The sequence below is a fragment of the Amphiura filiformis genome, chromosome 15 (assembly GCF_039555335.1).
Source record: "Amphiura filiformis chromosome 15, Afil_fr2py, whole genome shotgun sequence".
Lineage (NCBI taxonomy): Eukaryota > Metazoa > Echinodermata > Ophiuroidea > Amphilepidida > Amphiuridae > Amphiura > Amphiura filiformis.
The window spans coordinates 2,930,580-2,948,917 of NC_092642.1; the positions used below are offsets into that span (position 1 = coordinate 2,930,580).

Here is an 18,338-nt window from a genome sequence, read left to right on the forward strand (position 1 = left end):
AAACAAGTAGGCCTAGGCCTAATTCATCCCAGGGAAGGACGAATGCCTACTGAGATTGTTAGTGATTGAAAAATCACTAACACAACATTATCAAAATCCCTCTGAGTAAACACCGCGCCGCTGTCAACCAGGAAGTTGGCCAAGTTTTCTCATAGATTCACCCCTCAAACAGCTGATGCTCATTTGACTAATTCTAGCAGCTTGCAAGTGTTGTAAATATTATCAATTTTTATGTTTTTAACAAATAATTTTCTTTGTTAATAATTTAAATAATAATAATAGCATTTAATTGTGCTTATACTATATAATCTTCATGTGAGAAGTTATATTTAATTAAAATTTATTACACGAAATGCACGAAATAACCGGTATTTTCAGCCCGAAAATATTGTCAATCATTGAGAGGAACAGCTTGATTGTGGGTAGAGTGAAGAAGTAGGTGGGACCCCGGCCCATGTTTTTAGTTGAAAAATCACCTTCTGAGCTTCTTTTCGTTGCAGAGCATTTCTTGGAATTATAAGGATATGATAAATTGACGTGATGAGCTAAGAATTGGTAAGGATATGGATTTCAGAACCATGTTTGAATGGTCGAAAAACAGCATGTAACAACTTGCAATTTCAGAAATGTCAAATAATATACGCATTTACACTTGTACTGTAGTGTAGCAATGACTGTAGTATTACTAGGACCCGGGAATGCGGGTGTAGGACAGTATAGGAAGTCGCATGATCAATGATTATATTCACTGCAATAATTTAGCAGTTGAGCTAGGCCCGTAGTAGCCAAGATTTTAGGGATGTACAATGTTGTACTACGGTTGTGGCAATGTGGGACTTCAAAAAGTGTACCTTTTTAATTTTTGTTTGTTTGGTTGGGTAGCAGCCCTCGAATTAACCCACGGCACCGACGGCATATTGCCGTGGGTGCCCACCCCCATTGCCGCAATGCCCTCAAAATATGTCCTTTACCGACGGCAGTCACTTGCCGTGCCCCTAAATGAAGTTGCCGTGGGTGCCCTCGCCGGCCAGCCCTGCCCTTCATTATAAAATCATTAACAAGTAGGCCCTACTGGTTAAATCCCAGCAAAATTGTGGAAAATTAAATCGAAAATCTTGAACACGATCGCTATTTTGAGCATCGTAACCCAGCTATCAATCACAGTATACACAATAGTTTGTTGTGAATTAATATTCATTACCCCTACGTATTACATATTCAGCCAATCACATCGGCTTATACATTATCTGGTTACTAGAAATCTGACTTCATTTTCTCGATTGGTCAGAGAAATACCTTCAACGTACTATCGATGTCGTGAACAAAATCTGAGCGCTGGGCAAATCAATTGTTCTCTCGATTATCAAACATTGACTTCTCGATGGCGATACCCTTCCGGTATCGCCTTATCTTGTACATGTGAGCCCATCTCTAGATATGTTTTGCACGAAATAGTTTTTATCCCGGCGAATTTGATCAATATTATTACCAAAGTTACAGCTGTTTCATCGCTACATTTCGAGTCAGTTTTGCAGCTCAGAACTAGGGATCGCAAAATTTAAGTAAATTAAACTGTATTATAAAGCAGGTTTTTAGGAAATCAGGTTAGTTGTAGTGTATAGATGAGAGTCGAATTTTACTTTGGTGTCGAATTCAGTGATTGGTAATTTGCATCTATTCACTTTTGAAAAATTGCCTTGGTGCCCTTCTCAAATTTTCAACAGTTGCCTTGATGCCCTTTTGAAATATTACAAATTGCCGTGCTGCCTTGCCTTTTCAGTGAAAATCCACGGCAATTATCAACTTGCCCTAAAAAAGTTGCCGTGCCCCTTCAGATCCTTAATTCGAGGGCTGTTGGGTAGTCCTAAATTAAAGTCTTAATAAGACTCTTATTCAGATTTCATTTGACAGCTTGACCATCGCGTATAAGTGTGCGACGTCAAGCGTGTGCATTGGACCTTGTGCAAATAATACGCGCTGGATGGCAAGCAGTACGCTTAATTTGTAAAAGGGAATCTGAATAAGACTTCACATTTATACCGTATCCCCAGAGGGGTACTCACATGTAAATGGGGTATGGGTATGTGCGGCGGTCAAGGCCAGGGTCCCTTTTTCAGGCTCCCCGTTTATAGTTCCTTAAGACCCACATTTGGATCACATGCTCCAGTTCTTTGAGCCTCAAACTCTGGCAATTGTAGCTCTTTGGAATTTTTTAGCTTGGCAAAGGCTAGCCTATAATTTGGCCCGATTTCAGTTCACAAGACCCACCAAAAATGTTGAAATTTCAGTTCATCAAGCCCCTATTTTTCCCAAAATCGGTTTCAGTTGAGTGCCCCCCGGACCGTATCACACTTTGCACACATGACACACTGGCACTGCACAATTTTTACAAATCGTGCATTTTCTTTTTTAAAAATATAGTCCCGGGAATATAGTACAGGAATTTATGTAATAGCTATAAAATATACATTGTGTAGTATAAATACCCGGTAGTAACTTTTTTTATTTTATAAGTTGAAGAAACGGGTTTGTACACCAATGCCTGGCTCAAATGCCCATACATATTGTCTGAATTGTTCCCGATCTCCAGAGGAGTTATTTTGTTAAATCTTTGCACAATCGGTCAATACTCGCAGGCACATTAACTCGGCCAAGCCCAAGACCTCTGGAGACCAGGAACTTTGGCTGGCGACCAGTTGTTCAACTTGTTGTTCTCGACATGACATGTTGGTCGGCAATCGGCACCTATAGTATGTATAACATGGTGCATACATCATTTACACGAATTGTAATGCAAAATTAGTCGTACCGGTACCTGAAGGAAAAGTCAAATTGAAAAAAAATTCTACGTATGACTTGATATTTTTATATTTTTATACCATCGTAAACCTCTGGCTACATCTGGGAGGGGGGCACTTAAATGATGATGGTTATGGTCCCCTGCATGCCTGGAAAGATCTTTTTGGATTTTGCAGCTCCAAAACGATTCTTAAATTCCTAAAGCTCCGAATTACCTTTGATTATTTCAGCTCTAAAAAGACCCCTAAATTGCTCATTCCTCACATAATTTCTGTTTTTCCCCAGGCGATTTTCAACCAGGAAGCTAAGAAAGACCCTTGATTTTGACTGTTCACTGTGCTCCAAAAGACCCCCTTTTACCAGTACGCCTTCAGCTCCCCACAGATCCACCACATCGAAATTCTGGGGGAACATACCCACCAAAAACGTATGATTTTCACTTAGCCTAAAACTATGTACATGTACCGTGCAAAATCAAGGTTTTTTTTGGGGGGGGAATCTACGAACAAATTTGTATGGGGATTTGCTAGGCAGACTTATGAATCCTGACTTTGGTAATATTTGCTCTTTTTGCAACCCATCAGTATACCGTACCAATTTTTCATTTTTATAGCACCCAAATTTACGCACATTGGTCGCTTTAAGGGTTAATTTTGCCCACCCATACCAAAAATCGCTTTAAACAGGTACATTGTACCCAAAATTTGGCACATCTCTGTACACCTACATTCCTACAACCAGGGAGAAACCACCCCTCCTGACTGCAATGCTGCCCTTAAAATATGTCACTTGCTGTAACCTCGCCAAAAAGTCGCCATAGGTCATGCCCCTTCATTAGATTGCAACCTCTAGCCAGTGACGGTGCCATGGGGGATAATCCCCCCAGTAAAAACCCAAAATTCACTTTGCCTTTGAATCCCCCCCCCGCCACAAAAATCCTGCCACTGCCACTGAAAACATAATAAATCTTAAAAAGGGGGAAAAATAAAACAAATGAAACTTTTCAACAAGAATTATGTTCAGCATGTCTAGTTCATTGCAAGGTAAAGGAATGCCATATTAAGCTACTTGCAGGTTCCGCCATTATGCATATGTGCGGGAGAGCCTCGAACTGGCAGCATACATGAAAGGAAGAATTATGTAACCTTACACAGAACGTTATGACTAGTTCAATTCCCATTCATGTATCCTAGCTGCCAGTTCGAGGCTCTCCCAAGACATAGTGCATAATGGCGGAACTGCAAGTAGCTAATACAGGATGATTTCTGCATTGTGTGTGTGTGTGTGCATAAAGCTTAAAATTGTAACAATAATTTATGTTTAAATGTGTTGTGTTGTTGACATATCCGGATTCGGGAAATATCCTTGATCTGTTGACAGGAAAATTTTGTTTGTGTTTTCTTCACTTTGAGAAATTGAAATATTACAAATTATACAAATTGCCCTTTTCAATGAAAATCCCTGGCAATTATCAACTTGCTCAAAAATATGTTGCTGTGCCCCTTCAGATCCTTAATTCCAGGGCTGGGAGAAACCCTCTGGGGTTGGTATAGGGTAAGAAATTCTAATTTAAGAAATTCGGGTGATATCATGAAAAAAACCTGATTTGACTAGTAGGCCTAATGATAATATTATAATGCATGATCATATACCTCAAAAAGAAATCTACCATAATTTACCAGCTACAATTTGAGCTTAAAATAGTTTTGTACAATGATTGATCGAAAAGGTGATACGACCTAGATACAAGGTGCGAATTGGGCATTTTGCAGAGCTTCTTACATGTACCTCTAGACATGTGCATTTTTTTACTTCATCAACAGAATATTTCAACAGGTTTTCAAGACTTCACAAAAAGAAGGTCATTTATATGCAGCACAGTTTGCACACAACATGTTGTTTGTCATTGGTTGTTGTCAGATGCCCCTATTGACAACTTCCTGCACCTTTCCTCAGGTCAGAAGGTCACATCCATATTGGCTTTGTTTGTTGTTGTTAGGTGGAGGAAAGTCAAGGTGTACTTCCTGGCGCACTGAGTTAACAGAGGTCAAAGGTCAAAATTTCCTATTTTCGCACGTTTTTACATGCCTGTATTTTTGCGCGCCAACGTCACCTGACTCTCCGAATAGCATTTCATCAAAGAAGAGGTAATTCTCTGCAAGTACTGAAAAAATTAGCTTGAGATCTCTTGATCTTCATATTTTTCTGATTTTTTTTCACTATAGTATTAAAACCCTTGTTCATATGGGCTTGGAGTAAAGTACTGTGCCCCAATAAGCGCCCACCCAGGGTATTTTCAATTTGCTAAAGGTACCATTAATTAATGTTGAAGTGACAGGTAGATGTTGATACAGTGAAATAGCTGCAGGACTACAAGTCCTGCGTAAACTTGCAATTTACATTTTCTGCATCAGAAAAGCTACTACAGAACCCTTTTATAACATACGTAAATTGGTCTCTAATAATCGCCCCTTGCGAAAAAATTAGGTAAACGAGGTAAAAAATAAGCGCCCACCCAAAATGACTTTGTTAAGCGATGAATATAGTAGATCAAGAAAGATATTACACAGAGAAATCTCTGTGGTAGCGCACTAACACAAAGTGATTGCTGCAGAGATATTACGGAGTGCTTAGACTTAGAGTTGATGACTGGTGGACAAGTATCAGTGTTAAATGATGACCTTACACTACTCTGTGTTACGCTAACACAGAGGTAAGCTCACTGTTTGAACATAACCCTACCACAGGATTTGAGCAGTTCTCAGAGTATACAGTGTATCTAAGCATAGGGTGTTTAAAAATCGGCGCTTTGATAGGGCTATCTGAGCAAGCCTTAAAATTGATGAGAACAGACAGTTCTGCAACACAAAGATAGGTATATGACGTAACAATTGTAGGAAAAGCAACATCATGAGAGTATAAAACCAGCATTTAGAATTTAGAAATATAATGAATACTTGTCTATCGTGGTAGTGGTGTAGTGTTTGCTGTAGAGTACTTTCATGTTGATCTGTTGCTTTGTTGACTTGTTTGATTTGAGAGGCCAAAATGTCCACACTCTACAGTCCAAAGTCTTCAATTGTTACCTAATTTACCTTGGTTGGAAAACAAGAATATCTGCAGTGTATCATTCAACTCACCATGGGATTTGAATGAATTCTTTTGAATCACAGATTACAATACATTTTTGTACATTGTACATTTGTTTTGTCGTTATAACCTGTAGGTAAATTTTGTGCAGTGGTGGTGTGTTGGAATGGTCCCTCCACTCTCCTCACGTTTAATAGATTTATCTCCTAAACTTTGTTTGCAACTATGTCAACTTTGTTGAGCCTACATGTAGGCCTATAACTTCTAGTTCCCATAAGGGTACAAACCATAAGTTTGATGATATCTTTTAAACGGAAGTCAAATAGTTATGAGGGAGAGGGTCAAAAAGTCTTGTAAAAAACATGTAAAATATGATGCAAAAAGTTGATCTTTCTGGTTGGAATTTCCAACATTTCACACTTACATTTCAGGGATGGGTCAGTCTCCTTTAATGAAAGCACTTTAGTTATAGAATGTCATCAAACTTACAGTTTGTTCCCTAAAGCAAAGGCATCTCTTGTGTTTAGTACTTCCCTGCTGTAATTTGTCTGAGGTTAAAAAGAATACTCAAGTCCTGGAAGTGCTTGTTCAAGTAAAACTCTTGAAACCAGTCCTCCCCAGAGGCATATTATAGGTTTACATTTCTCATGTTTGTTAAGCATAGGGGCGTAGGCCCGGGGGGGGCACTCACATTTCCCAGCTATACGGGTATGTGCCGCGGCGACGACCCCCTTTTTCAGAGCCGCTGGCCGTTCCTTAGACCCTCTAAATTCATTGTTAGCCCGCTCAGAAGCCCCAAAATTTTTCTAGCCGTTCCATAGACCCTCAGATCACCGATTTCCGCTCTCATCGGCATCTTGAGAAGCGTGTTTTCTGTCCTACTATTTCAAGCCCAAAAGCAGACCCAAAAGCTACTTTTGCGAGCCCAAAAACTTCAAAGGGAATTTTCCATTAATTTCTTCCCCATTGAAACACATTGTAAGGAATAAGGTGAACTTTGGGCGGGATTTTGGGCTCCTTCCTTAGTGGCAACACTGGTTGACTGTTCATAAACATTGCAGCACTACCGATCGCGACGCCTCCAGCTGGTGAACATTTAGCTAGAAATAAATGATTTTGAGATTTCTTTTGGGAATAAAATTGCCAAATATGAGGAAAAGTACCTTAAATAATTATGCACACATCCTTGCAGCTCTCCATAAACAATGAATTAAAAGGTAATTTACGATCTACTGGTCTAGTGAAATCGGGAGTGGAATGGCTGTCAAATTCTGCACACTTCACTCAATCATATACGAATGGCAGTTCAATGTAGTCTAAATGTTTTTCTTTTCGACACTGAAAAAAATAATTCTTGTGGGTTTGTTTTTATGGTGGGCTTTTATGTAATGTTGCTATCAGTATAGGCTAATACATAACATAGATTGTAGGTCTACAGGGTCTAGTAATTTTGATTTGAATGCTATTTTGCTTTGTTGAGGTTTCCATCGTAAATAGGCCAAACTAGCTCGTTCACGTAGCGTTTTCGTTGTCCCACTGGCCTACTACTAACGTAGATTGCCTGGCGATCGGAGTGTTATCGTCAGAGCACCTCGGACTAAGGCCAAACCAGACCTATTTTGCACTAATGGTTTTCCTGATTAATAATTTAATGCACAATTCAAAGTGAAATCGATTCCTTCACAAATCTGTGGCAAAAATGCAACAAAATTGAACCCTGGTTTGTCCTGCGGGTTTAGTTTCCGAGATTTTTCAGATTTTGGCGGCCGATCAGTTCCCAAGACCCCCTTTTTGGCCGGTCAATCAGTTCCCAAGACCCCCCTTTTGGCCGGTCAATCAGTTCCCAAGACCCCCCTTTTTGACCGGCCGATCAGTTCCCTAGACCCTCCTTTTTGGCTGGCCGATCAGTTCCTTAGACCTCACGTTCGAAACTGGCGGTGGCACACCCCTACCAAAAAAAAATTTGAGTGCCCCCCCCCCCCGGGGGCGTAGGCTTGTAATCCAATAGGAGGTTTCCACAATAATATTTTGATGAGCAAGTTAACCTGCCTCAGCATGAACATCACAAGTAAAGACAACATTCATGAAAGAGGATGAAGAAAAAGATTAATAATACAGAGAGGAGGCTTTTAGGGGTTCAATAAGTTTAAGCTGCTATTCAACTAGTGTGCATCACTCCACATGAGCTCTGACAAATCACCATAATTACGCTGTTTTTACTTTGGATTACCTGTTGAATTTTATATCAACATCTTCATCTTGATGTCTGGATTTTACTGATCAACTTTATTTTATAAACTTGATCACTGTTTTGGAGAAAATATATGACATTTGATTTCATATTTTGTATTATAATTCAACTTGGACTACAACTCTACATCACTGGTATTGATTTTCTTCCAAGAACATCCTGCCTATATAACAATGAACTTAACGAGCATAACAAAGGGAGCTGTCAATCATCTATGGCAGTCTTTCCATGGTACTTTCAATGGATTTACAAATGTGGACATATTTGATCACTCTATGTGGAAAATTGAACCAAAAACTATGTCAACAACAATAGCTGTCAACCCAGATATATTTGATCAACTATCTTATGAACTATGTGCTAGATATGGTACAGCAGAAGACAAGGGCAGGTACGGCCGTATCTTCAGATGTGTTATGCCTGGAGATACATTACAACATGTAACCATCACTTGCTATGCATCTACCAACACTATCTCAGTCCAAGGATCACTCCATCAAACTTGGATAGATACCATCTTAACAGAAATTGGTAAGAAATTAGCAGAAAAGAATGTTGCAGCCTTCCCCTTCACACCTGGTCCTTCTACTTCTACGCCAACACATAACCACGCTATCTCATCATCGGACAAAAGTGAAAATCTGCCAACATTTGAACTCAATCACGAACTGATGACAGACTCTTCTGTTCAAACTAGAGTTACATCTTGTGATGCACAAACTCAAACTGACTCCGCTCCAGATGAAACACCTCAACTCAGAAGGAAAATTCAAAGCCTGCAAGACAAGGTAAAGGATTTCACCTCACAGCTACAAGAATTTAGAGACTTGCGACAAAACTTTACCCAGATTTCATCAGCATTTCGCGAACTCAGTGAGCGTAACAGTGTACTAGAGGCTGAAATTTTCAGTCTAAAGGAGACCCATGTGCAGAACTTTGAACTTCCCAAAACAGCAAGTCGCCTATCCCAGCTAACAGAAAGTGCACCAGCAGTAACAACATCAAATTCCTACAGCGCTTTATTTGATCAGGTAGCAGAAACTGCTGTTCCTTCAGCCCCCAGCATCGACTTGATGACCCCAGACAAACATGTCCCCGCTAACTCAGCAAAGTCAAGGCCTACTACTAAACCATCTCCAAGACCAACAAGACAACCTATTTATTTATTCGTTATTTATTCAGGAAATTCCATCAATACAAATGTACTGGTCTCCCTGGAAGACCTGATTAAAATTATATATACATAATACATGAACATGATAATAATAAAATAAGAAATATATATATTATACAAAATGAAAGAACCAAACATGCATGATACAAAACAAAATGCAGCAATGTTGAGCTCAAAATATAAATACAAAACTTACAGCAGACCAATTGCATTTTGAATCCACCCAAACTCATTGAATTAAAATTGATACGAAGATTTGGAGGAAGATTGTTCCAAGCAACTGAAGATCTGTAAAGGAAAGTTTTCTTTCCAGAAGAGGTTTTCCATATGGGAACAACCAAACTGTTTTGAGACTGACCCTTGTACATTTGGAATGTGTAGAATGAGTGAAAGTAAAATGAGATGAAAGATAATTAGGAGCAATTTGTGTGAGACATTTAAAAGTTAAAATAAGTAATTGATGCTCCCATCTACAGCCAAGTTTAACCCAGTCTAGGTCCCTCATCATATTGTCTACTGAAGTTCTAATGTCTGCAGAGAGCAAAACTCGGGCTAGCCTATTATGCAAAATTTGGAGCTCATTTTTGTGACAGGCACTGAAATTGGACCAAACAGAACTGCAGTAGTCAAAATGAGGAAAGACAAGGGCTTGCGAAAGCATTTTGACAGTTTTCCATGGAAGGTATTGCTTTACTCTACGAACTCTACGAACTCCTATACGCTTGGATATGTTAGAAGATAAATAATTTACATGTTCATTCCATGATAGATGTGAATCAAAGGTAACTCCTAAATATTTAAACTTTTCCACTCTTTCAATTTGTTCATTTCCATAGACAAGAGAAACATTGTTAAACTTATGAAGAGCTTGTCTTGTTCCAAATAACATCAGTTTAGTTTTCTTTATGTTAAGAGTTAAATTGTTGGCCTGGAACCAATCAGCAATGTTATTCAGGTTAGCATTAAGATCATTTTGCAGAATATTGGGATCAGATGAACTAAGTAAAAGAGTTGTATCATCAGCATACATTACACACTTACAGTTAGAATTTACAGACTCAGGCAGAGAGTTAACAAATACAATGAATAATAACGGTCCCAAGATTGAACCTTGAGGAACACCGATACCAATTTCCTTAAAATCTGAAAGGGTAGAGTTTATATTTACTGCCTGAGATCTACCACTAAGATACTGAGTGAAACCAATTAATTGCATTTCCTTTAATACCATATGATTTAAGTTTAGAAATAAGAAGGTCATGGTTCACCGTGTCAAATGCCTTCTTTAAATCTAAGAAAATTGAACCTGTAACTTTACCATTGTTTATATTATTGAGAATATGATCTGTTACATCTAAAAGAGCAGTATTAGTACTGTGATTCTTCCTAAAACCTGATTGACATGGATTCAAAATATTATTACATGTGAGATAATTATACAATTGATCATGTACAGCACGCTCCAAAATCTTTGAAATACAGGGAAGAACTGAAATGGGCCTAAAGTTGCTGACATCATTTTTATCACCACTCTTGAATATAGGAGTAACCTTTGCTTTCTTCCATTCACTTGGGAAGGTAGATGTGAACATGGAAAGGTTACAAATATATGCAAGGGGGTGACAAATTACTGGTGCAGCTATCTTCAAGAGTTTAATACTGAAGTTATCAATACCTGAAGACTTATTGTTTGCAAAGTTACAAATTTGATCAAAGATGAAATCTGGAGTTATGATATCAAATTGAAAATCTTCATACATGTAATCCCCAGTATTAGACAAAACATTATTACAATCATCATTATTAAACTTATCAGCCAACGTATTACCAATAGAAGTAAAATAACTATTAAACTGATTGGCTGTTTCAGCATCATTACGAGTAAAACCATCCTTAGTCTGAACATTAGTAGCAGAAGACTTATTTTTAGGAATCAATTTCCTTATAGTACCCCATAATTTCTTTGAATCATTAATATTATTATTGATAGCATCATTGCAATAGTTCTTCTTTAATGTTTTATTAAGTTTATTTACATCATTTCTTAATTTTCTAGCCATTGCCCAATCATGAGGATTATTGGATTTATGTGCTTTTGAATAGTAATGATCCCTATCTTTAGAAAGCTTTATATATTCACTTGTAATCCACTCAGGAAGTGATCCCTTTATCCTCTTTTCTTTCACAGGACAATGCAAATTGCAAATTTGGTCAAACATGTCTTGAAAACTTTTATAGGCATTGTCCACATCATTACACATAAGTATCTTATCCCAATTAGTTTTCTTAACTGTGTCAATAAATTTGTGCTCATTGAAGTTTTTAAAACATCTAGATTTTATGATCTTAGGAGGTACCTTTACTTTTTTATTTTTACGAATTAAGTATGTAAGAGAGTGATCAGAAAGTCCTAGGCTGTGAACACCAGATGAATATACCTTATCAGGTTTTGATACAAAAATTAAGTCTAGTTTAGATTTAGTTGTCTCAGTTATTCTAGTATAATCATTGATAAGCTGAAGCATATTACAATGTGAAGAAAGATTATTAATTTTACGTGAGTTAATTTTCTTACTTATGTCTAAATTAAAATCTCCTACTACAACAACATCATCATAAAGGGAGGTATTATTTTGAAAGATTGAATCCAACTTGTCCAAGTATTCAGCTTTAGAATCAGGTGGCCTATAAACAGTACCCAGAAGGATAGGCTTGGTATGAGGCAAATTTAGCTCTATCCATAAAGCTTCAACATCATATGAACAATTATGCAAATTGGAATTTTCTTTAAAAATAATACCATCTTTAACATAACATAACATACCACCATGTTGCATATGGGTTCTATCAAGCCTACTTATGTTATAACCATCAATTTGTATCTCATTATCACTAATATTTTTATCCAACCAAGTTTCAGTGAGACATAACACATCAAAATTGTTGTCATTAAGTAAAATTCTTATATGATCTACTTTGTAGCGAAGACTTTGAATATTAACATGTCCTATTTTAAAACCTTTTGATAAAGAACAATTAAAATCAATAAATCTATCCTTGAAGGGAAGCTCATCATTGGCTATTCTGAAAAAACAATTGTCACAAAGCCAGTTACATGTGTAATCAGAATTGTTTTCAATACATTTCACATGAAAGTGAAGATCACAGTTTTACATACTTTATAATCACAGGTCTTAATTTTACAAACACATTTACCACACACATTCAAATTCTGTGAATTCCTCATAAAATATTCACCAAAAGGAATTTGATTATTGCAATTTTTAAAGAAGCAGCAAGCACATACCCAGTTATTACATGAATCTACCTGGGAACTATCAATACAATGAATGTGAAAGTCAAGTGTGCAATTACTACATGTTACAAAATTAATCTTCTTTTTCTTAACAATTTTACTATGACATGTACCACAAGATGACTTATTACCTGTACATGCAGACCCATACATGTATTGATTGGGTTTAATTTTTCCAAACCCACTTGAGTTCAAGTCTCTATTATTATCATCAAAACTTGTTGAAACATTATCAATATTACATTCACTTTGCATATATATCATACAATCAGGATTCAATGTATGCTCAACATTGAATATATTATCAGAAACTTTACCTTTTGCAGTATCCTTTGTTTTGTACATGGAATTAATATTATTTACTTCACAGTCTGATTTCTGTTGACATGAAAATCCCTAATAAACTGTATATAGTTCTGTGCAAGAATAGTCAATCCTTGTTTCCTAAGATGGAGCTTGTCATCGGCTAAGTCTTTGAGTGAAATGTTATTATTATCAATATATGTCCATCCATTGCTATGGCATAGAATTGCCAGTCTCTTGTTGAAGTCGGTAATCCATACATGTCGAGAGCGAAGTTCTTGACGAGTAAGAGATGAGATTGCAACATGAATTCCCACAGGAATATTGCACACAATGTCACACAGTAGATGTATACACTCAGAAGGTGTACGAGAGTTTACGTTATTAGTCCCACAGTGAATAATGATAGAAGAAGGCTTGTATTCTTCGATGAATGTTGGAAGTAATTTAGACCAGATAGTGAGGGTAGTCCCTGGAATGCACCTGTTGATGACTTTGAATCTTCGAGACATCCTGCGACCAGAAAGATCCTTGGGAATCGAATCCCCAACAATCAGAATTGTTCTCTTCTGGGGTGACTGAGGGGGAGCCGAGGCTGTCAGAGGGGGTGCAGGTGTTGCAGATGATGGAGATGGTGGTTTAGCTTTCACTGTTTTGGTCGCTGTAGGTTTCTTGGGTTTCTTCTGATCTTTTCTAATCCATGGAAGGGGCAGAGGGGGAAGATCAGATTCAACACAATCTGCTAAGGACACATCTTCAACTTCAAGAACACTAAATGGGTTGCTGGTAGGTATGGTTGGAATATCAAAAGTTGTCACATTAAGTTGTACATGAGTTGGTTCAGGAATATCTATCATAATATGTTGAGTGGTAGGGGTTGATGTTACAGGAGTTGAAATGGTTTCACAAATTGGAGATGAGGCATGACTAGTCTGAGTTCCTGTTGTATTGAGTTCACACTGATGAGTAGTCTGAGTTGATGTTGTCATGGTAACAAGCTGCTGATCAGTTTGGGTGCCAACTGACTTACATATCTGCTGATATCTAACAGGTGTGGAAGTAACAGGTACACCTGCCGCGAATGAAATTTCATCATCAGAGTCACAAGTTGCAGAGACATTTGATACATTGCTGGTGTGAGTGTCCAGTAAGTCACTAATGTGGCTTTGAAGAACAGAGGATACCCATGTAGAATGCTGGATTCCTTGCACAGACATAGTGTTCCTTGTAGGATAGCAAGTGATGGTGACAGCAAGTTCACAGCATCTAAAGATGAGACCATGTTGCTTGCCCTTGTCTTCTGGTGATGGATACAGTGATGTCAGTTCTCTTATAACAGAGTCAAAATATTCTGGGTTAATTGATATAGTGGTTGAAATAGACTTGGGTTCAATAATCCATTTTGAATCTCCAAAAATGTCATCTTGAGAAAAACCAGCAAAAGATAGGTTAAAGTTTGCCAGGGTTCTATGCATAATACTCCATGCTGAGTGCATTGTCTGATGAAAGGAAGATGCCATTGTCAATCAATAACCAATTGTTACTCCTTGTAAATTTGGATCAATACAGGATGTAGCTGGTAGACATGAAGACAACTTAATATGTAGAATATATGAAGACAGCACAGAATTTCAAACTAAATTCATTAAAATCTCCACAAATATATCAAAATCAGCAATAAAAATTATATGTAGAGATTCCTGGTGATAAGTCCAAGATGATGATATAAAATTTAACAGCAACACAATAGATTTTCAGCAACAACAAGTCAATCAAATGAGAGCTCAGGATATGTGTGTGTACACCTCTTGAGCACCATGTACCTACAAAAAGTACTAGTGAGAAACCACCACCGAAAAGAATGCCCACAGATCCTAATTTTAGTAACTCTATATGCAAGCGGATTGATGAAGATAGATTCTACAAAGGAAGGTCCACAAAAGTATTTGCTAAGAGTGGAGCAACCATAGTTGAGATTCAGAGACTTGTAGAGGATTGTGAGTATGTAAACCCAAAACATGTCATCCTACAAGCATGGACTAATAATGTAAAGCGAGAATCAACCGAGGCTTGTGAAGCCAAAGCGAGACGCCTTGTCAATGCAGCTCTTCAGAAATTTCCTAACGCACACATCATTGTATCAAGTATTCTTCCCCGACTGATCCCCTTTGCAAGAAGTAATGTCTTAAACGGAGTTATATATGAACTGAACACCATCTTTGAACGAAATTGTCGCGCTAGTTCTCGCGTATCATTTGCAGACTATGCCTCATCATTTGTTACAGAAGGAGGACATATTAGAGAAGACCTATATTGGGACAAGGTTCACCTGAACAACCATGGCATCAGCAGACTTGTAAGGAACTTTAGAAATGTAATAGACTCTCAGTCAACCCCTTTTATGTGGAGTCAACATCAGCAAGGAACATAGGCCTTTCTTCTCGTATATATAGTGAACATGGTGAAAAACAATGTGAAATTAAAAGGACTATTTCAAGCGATCAAACTGATCATTCATATTGTATAGGTTCTACATGTAATGATAACACATCTTCTTCATCTATGACTATTGTAAATAATTCTAATAATAACATCAATAGCCAAAATGTAAATTCTATTTATTCACCTCATCATCATGTCTCAAGTGATACCTATTGTGCTCATAAAGTCACTCCCTCTCATCACAATCATCCATTCATTCATTTTCATTCAAGTGTTTTTGATGTTATTGACCAAGGTAATAGTGATGATACAAGTAGATTATGTTTTGAAAAAGCAGATGTTTATCCTGAAAGTACTTCTGTAAATTACAATTGTTCCCACAATATTCCTAGTAATAACAATGTTCATGTAAATAATATAACAAATGATATAAATATTGTAAATAATATGAGTGATGACACTAAACATGTTAATGCTATTCTAAAGAAATCTGTACATATAACATGTAGTAATAATAATGTTTCAATCAGTACTTCTGAAATGGAAAATGAAAATTCTCATGATGTTTATGCCAATGGTGCAGACAATGGAAATCTTGATGATGAAGAAATTACTAGTGTCACAACATGTGACAACAATGAGTGTACAAACAAGTGTTGTAAGGTAAAAGATAAAAATAGTACCGGTAAAAAAAGAACTGAAACTTTAAAAACTGTAAAGAATGTCAAAATTTGCAAGAAAACTGAAAATGATTTTTGTGGTGAGTGTGTAAGAAAAATCTTAAAAAATGATCTTTATGTAACTTGTAATAATTGTACTCTTGATTTTCACCTTAGATGTGTTGATGATAATGATGTTAAGCAAAATAATAATTGGTATTGTAAGAATTGTTTTCACAAACTTGCTAATGATGAACTTCCTCTTAATGAGGGCTTTATTGATTTAAAGTGTAAGATTAGGAAGGGTCTTAAAATAGCTCATTTAAATATCCAGGGTTTAATCCACAAAGTTGATGAGGTTAATTTCCTTTTGAATGACAATGCTATTGATGCATTATGTATTAATGAGACTTGGTTAGATAAGGATGTTGATGACTCAGAAGTAGAAATAGATGGTTATAATACTTATAGACTTGATAGACAAAATGGTAAAATACGGGGTGGAGTTTTATGTTATGTTAAAAACAGTATTTTGTCAAAACAAAATGAGGATTTATATGATAATGATATTGAAGGTATTTTTATTGAACTTAATTTAACCAACACAAAGCCTATTTTAGTTGGCAGTATTTATCGCCCACCAGACTGTACTGTTGATTTTCTTGATAATCTTGATGATATATTTAAGAAATGTAACAATTTATATGATGATGTATATATTTTAGGAGACTTTAATTTAGATCAGGTTAAAATTGGTAATTTAAGAAAAGTGACAAGGTTGGCAAACAATTCTAATATGAAACAAATTATAACAGATTATACAAGAATAACTGAAACTAGTAAAACAAAAATTGATTTAATATTTGTATCAAAACCAGAACTTATTATCTCATCTGGTGTTCATAGTTTAGGTCTTAGTGATCATTCATTAATATATGCTGTAAGAAAATGTAATAAGTTGAAACTTCCACCAAAAATTGTAAGATCCAGATGTTTCAAAAACTTTAATGAAGCAGATTATATTGATACAATCAAAAATATTGATTGGGGTAGAATTGTAATATAAATGATGTCAATGAAGCACTTAATGAATGGCAGTCTTCATTCAATGCTGCCTGTGACAAGCATGCACCATTTAAGGAAAAGAAAGTTAAAGGTTGTTTACCTGAATGGGTGAATAGTGAATTTTTGAGACTAAGTAAAGATAGGGACTACTATTTTTCAAAAGCACATAAGACAAATAATGCTGAAGATTGGAGTAAAGCAAAGTCTCTTAGAAATAAAGTAAACAATATGAAATATTCACTGAAAAAGAGTTATTGTAACGAGGCTATAAGTAACAACATAAATAATAGTAAAAATCTTTGGAAAACAATTAAGAAAATTATACCAAACAAAACATCAAGTATACCTACAGCAGTTGTTAAAAAGAATGGTAATTACTCAGGTAACAAAAAGGATATGGCAAATGAGTTCAATGAGTTTTTCACTTCAATAGGTAATGAACTTGGGAGTAAATTTAATAATAACAATGATAATTATGTATGCACTTGTAATACTATATGTTCTCATCAAAATCATAGTGTAAACAAATTTAGTTTTAGAGCAATATCTAATGAATTTGTTCTCAAACAAATAAGTAAAATGCAAAATTGTAAATCGTCAGGATTAGATCCATTCAATGTAAGGTTATTAAAGTTGGCTGCGCCTTTCATCTCAAAATGCCTTGTTCATATTTGCAACCTGTCTTTGAATGGGTCTACTTTTCCTGATGCATGGAAGAAGGCTAAAGTAACTCCAATATTTAAATCAGGTGATAAAACTAATGTTAGTAACTATAGACCTATCTCTGTATTACCAATTGTATCAAAGATCATTGAAAGAGCTGTCCATGATCAATTATATGAATATATGAGTAATGTAGGACTGTTATCAAATGCTCAATCAGGATTTCGTCCTAATCATTCCACAACAACAACCCTTCTAGATGTGCAAGATTACATTTTAAAGAATATGGATACAGGTTATGCTACAGGCGTTTTATTTATAGACTTAAAGAAAGCATTTGATACTGTAAATCATGATATTCTGATTAGGAAACTTAAACAATATGGGGTATATGGGGATGAATTATTATGGTTTAAATCATACTTAAACAACAGAGAACAAACTGTTAATGTTAACTCAACTCTTTCTGACTTTAGGCCAATTGATATTGGTATTCCTCAGGGCTCAATTTTAGGTCCTTTACTGTTTATCATTTTTGTTAACTGTTTACCTAATGCTGTGTCTGAATGTAAAACT

The 18,338-nt window shown here is 36.4% G+C and overlaps 1 protein-coding gene across 2 annotated transcripts in view; it reads left to right on the forward strand.

Annotated features, from left to right (window-relative positions):
- Window positions 1–413: 413 nt before the first annotated feature.
- The window catches only part of LOC140171149 (ras association domain-containing protein 2-like), a 56,617-nt gene continuing 38,692 nt past the window's right edge, over window positions 414–18,338 (forward strand). For both annotated transcript variants that reach the window (XM_072194335.1, XM_072194336.1), the window contains exon 1: window positions 414–555. The gene's annotated coding sequence lies outside the window, so the exon portion shown is untranslated. The remainder of the gene's footprint in view (window positions 556–18,338) is intronic.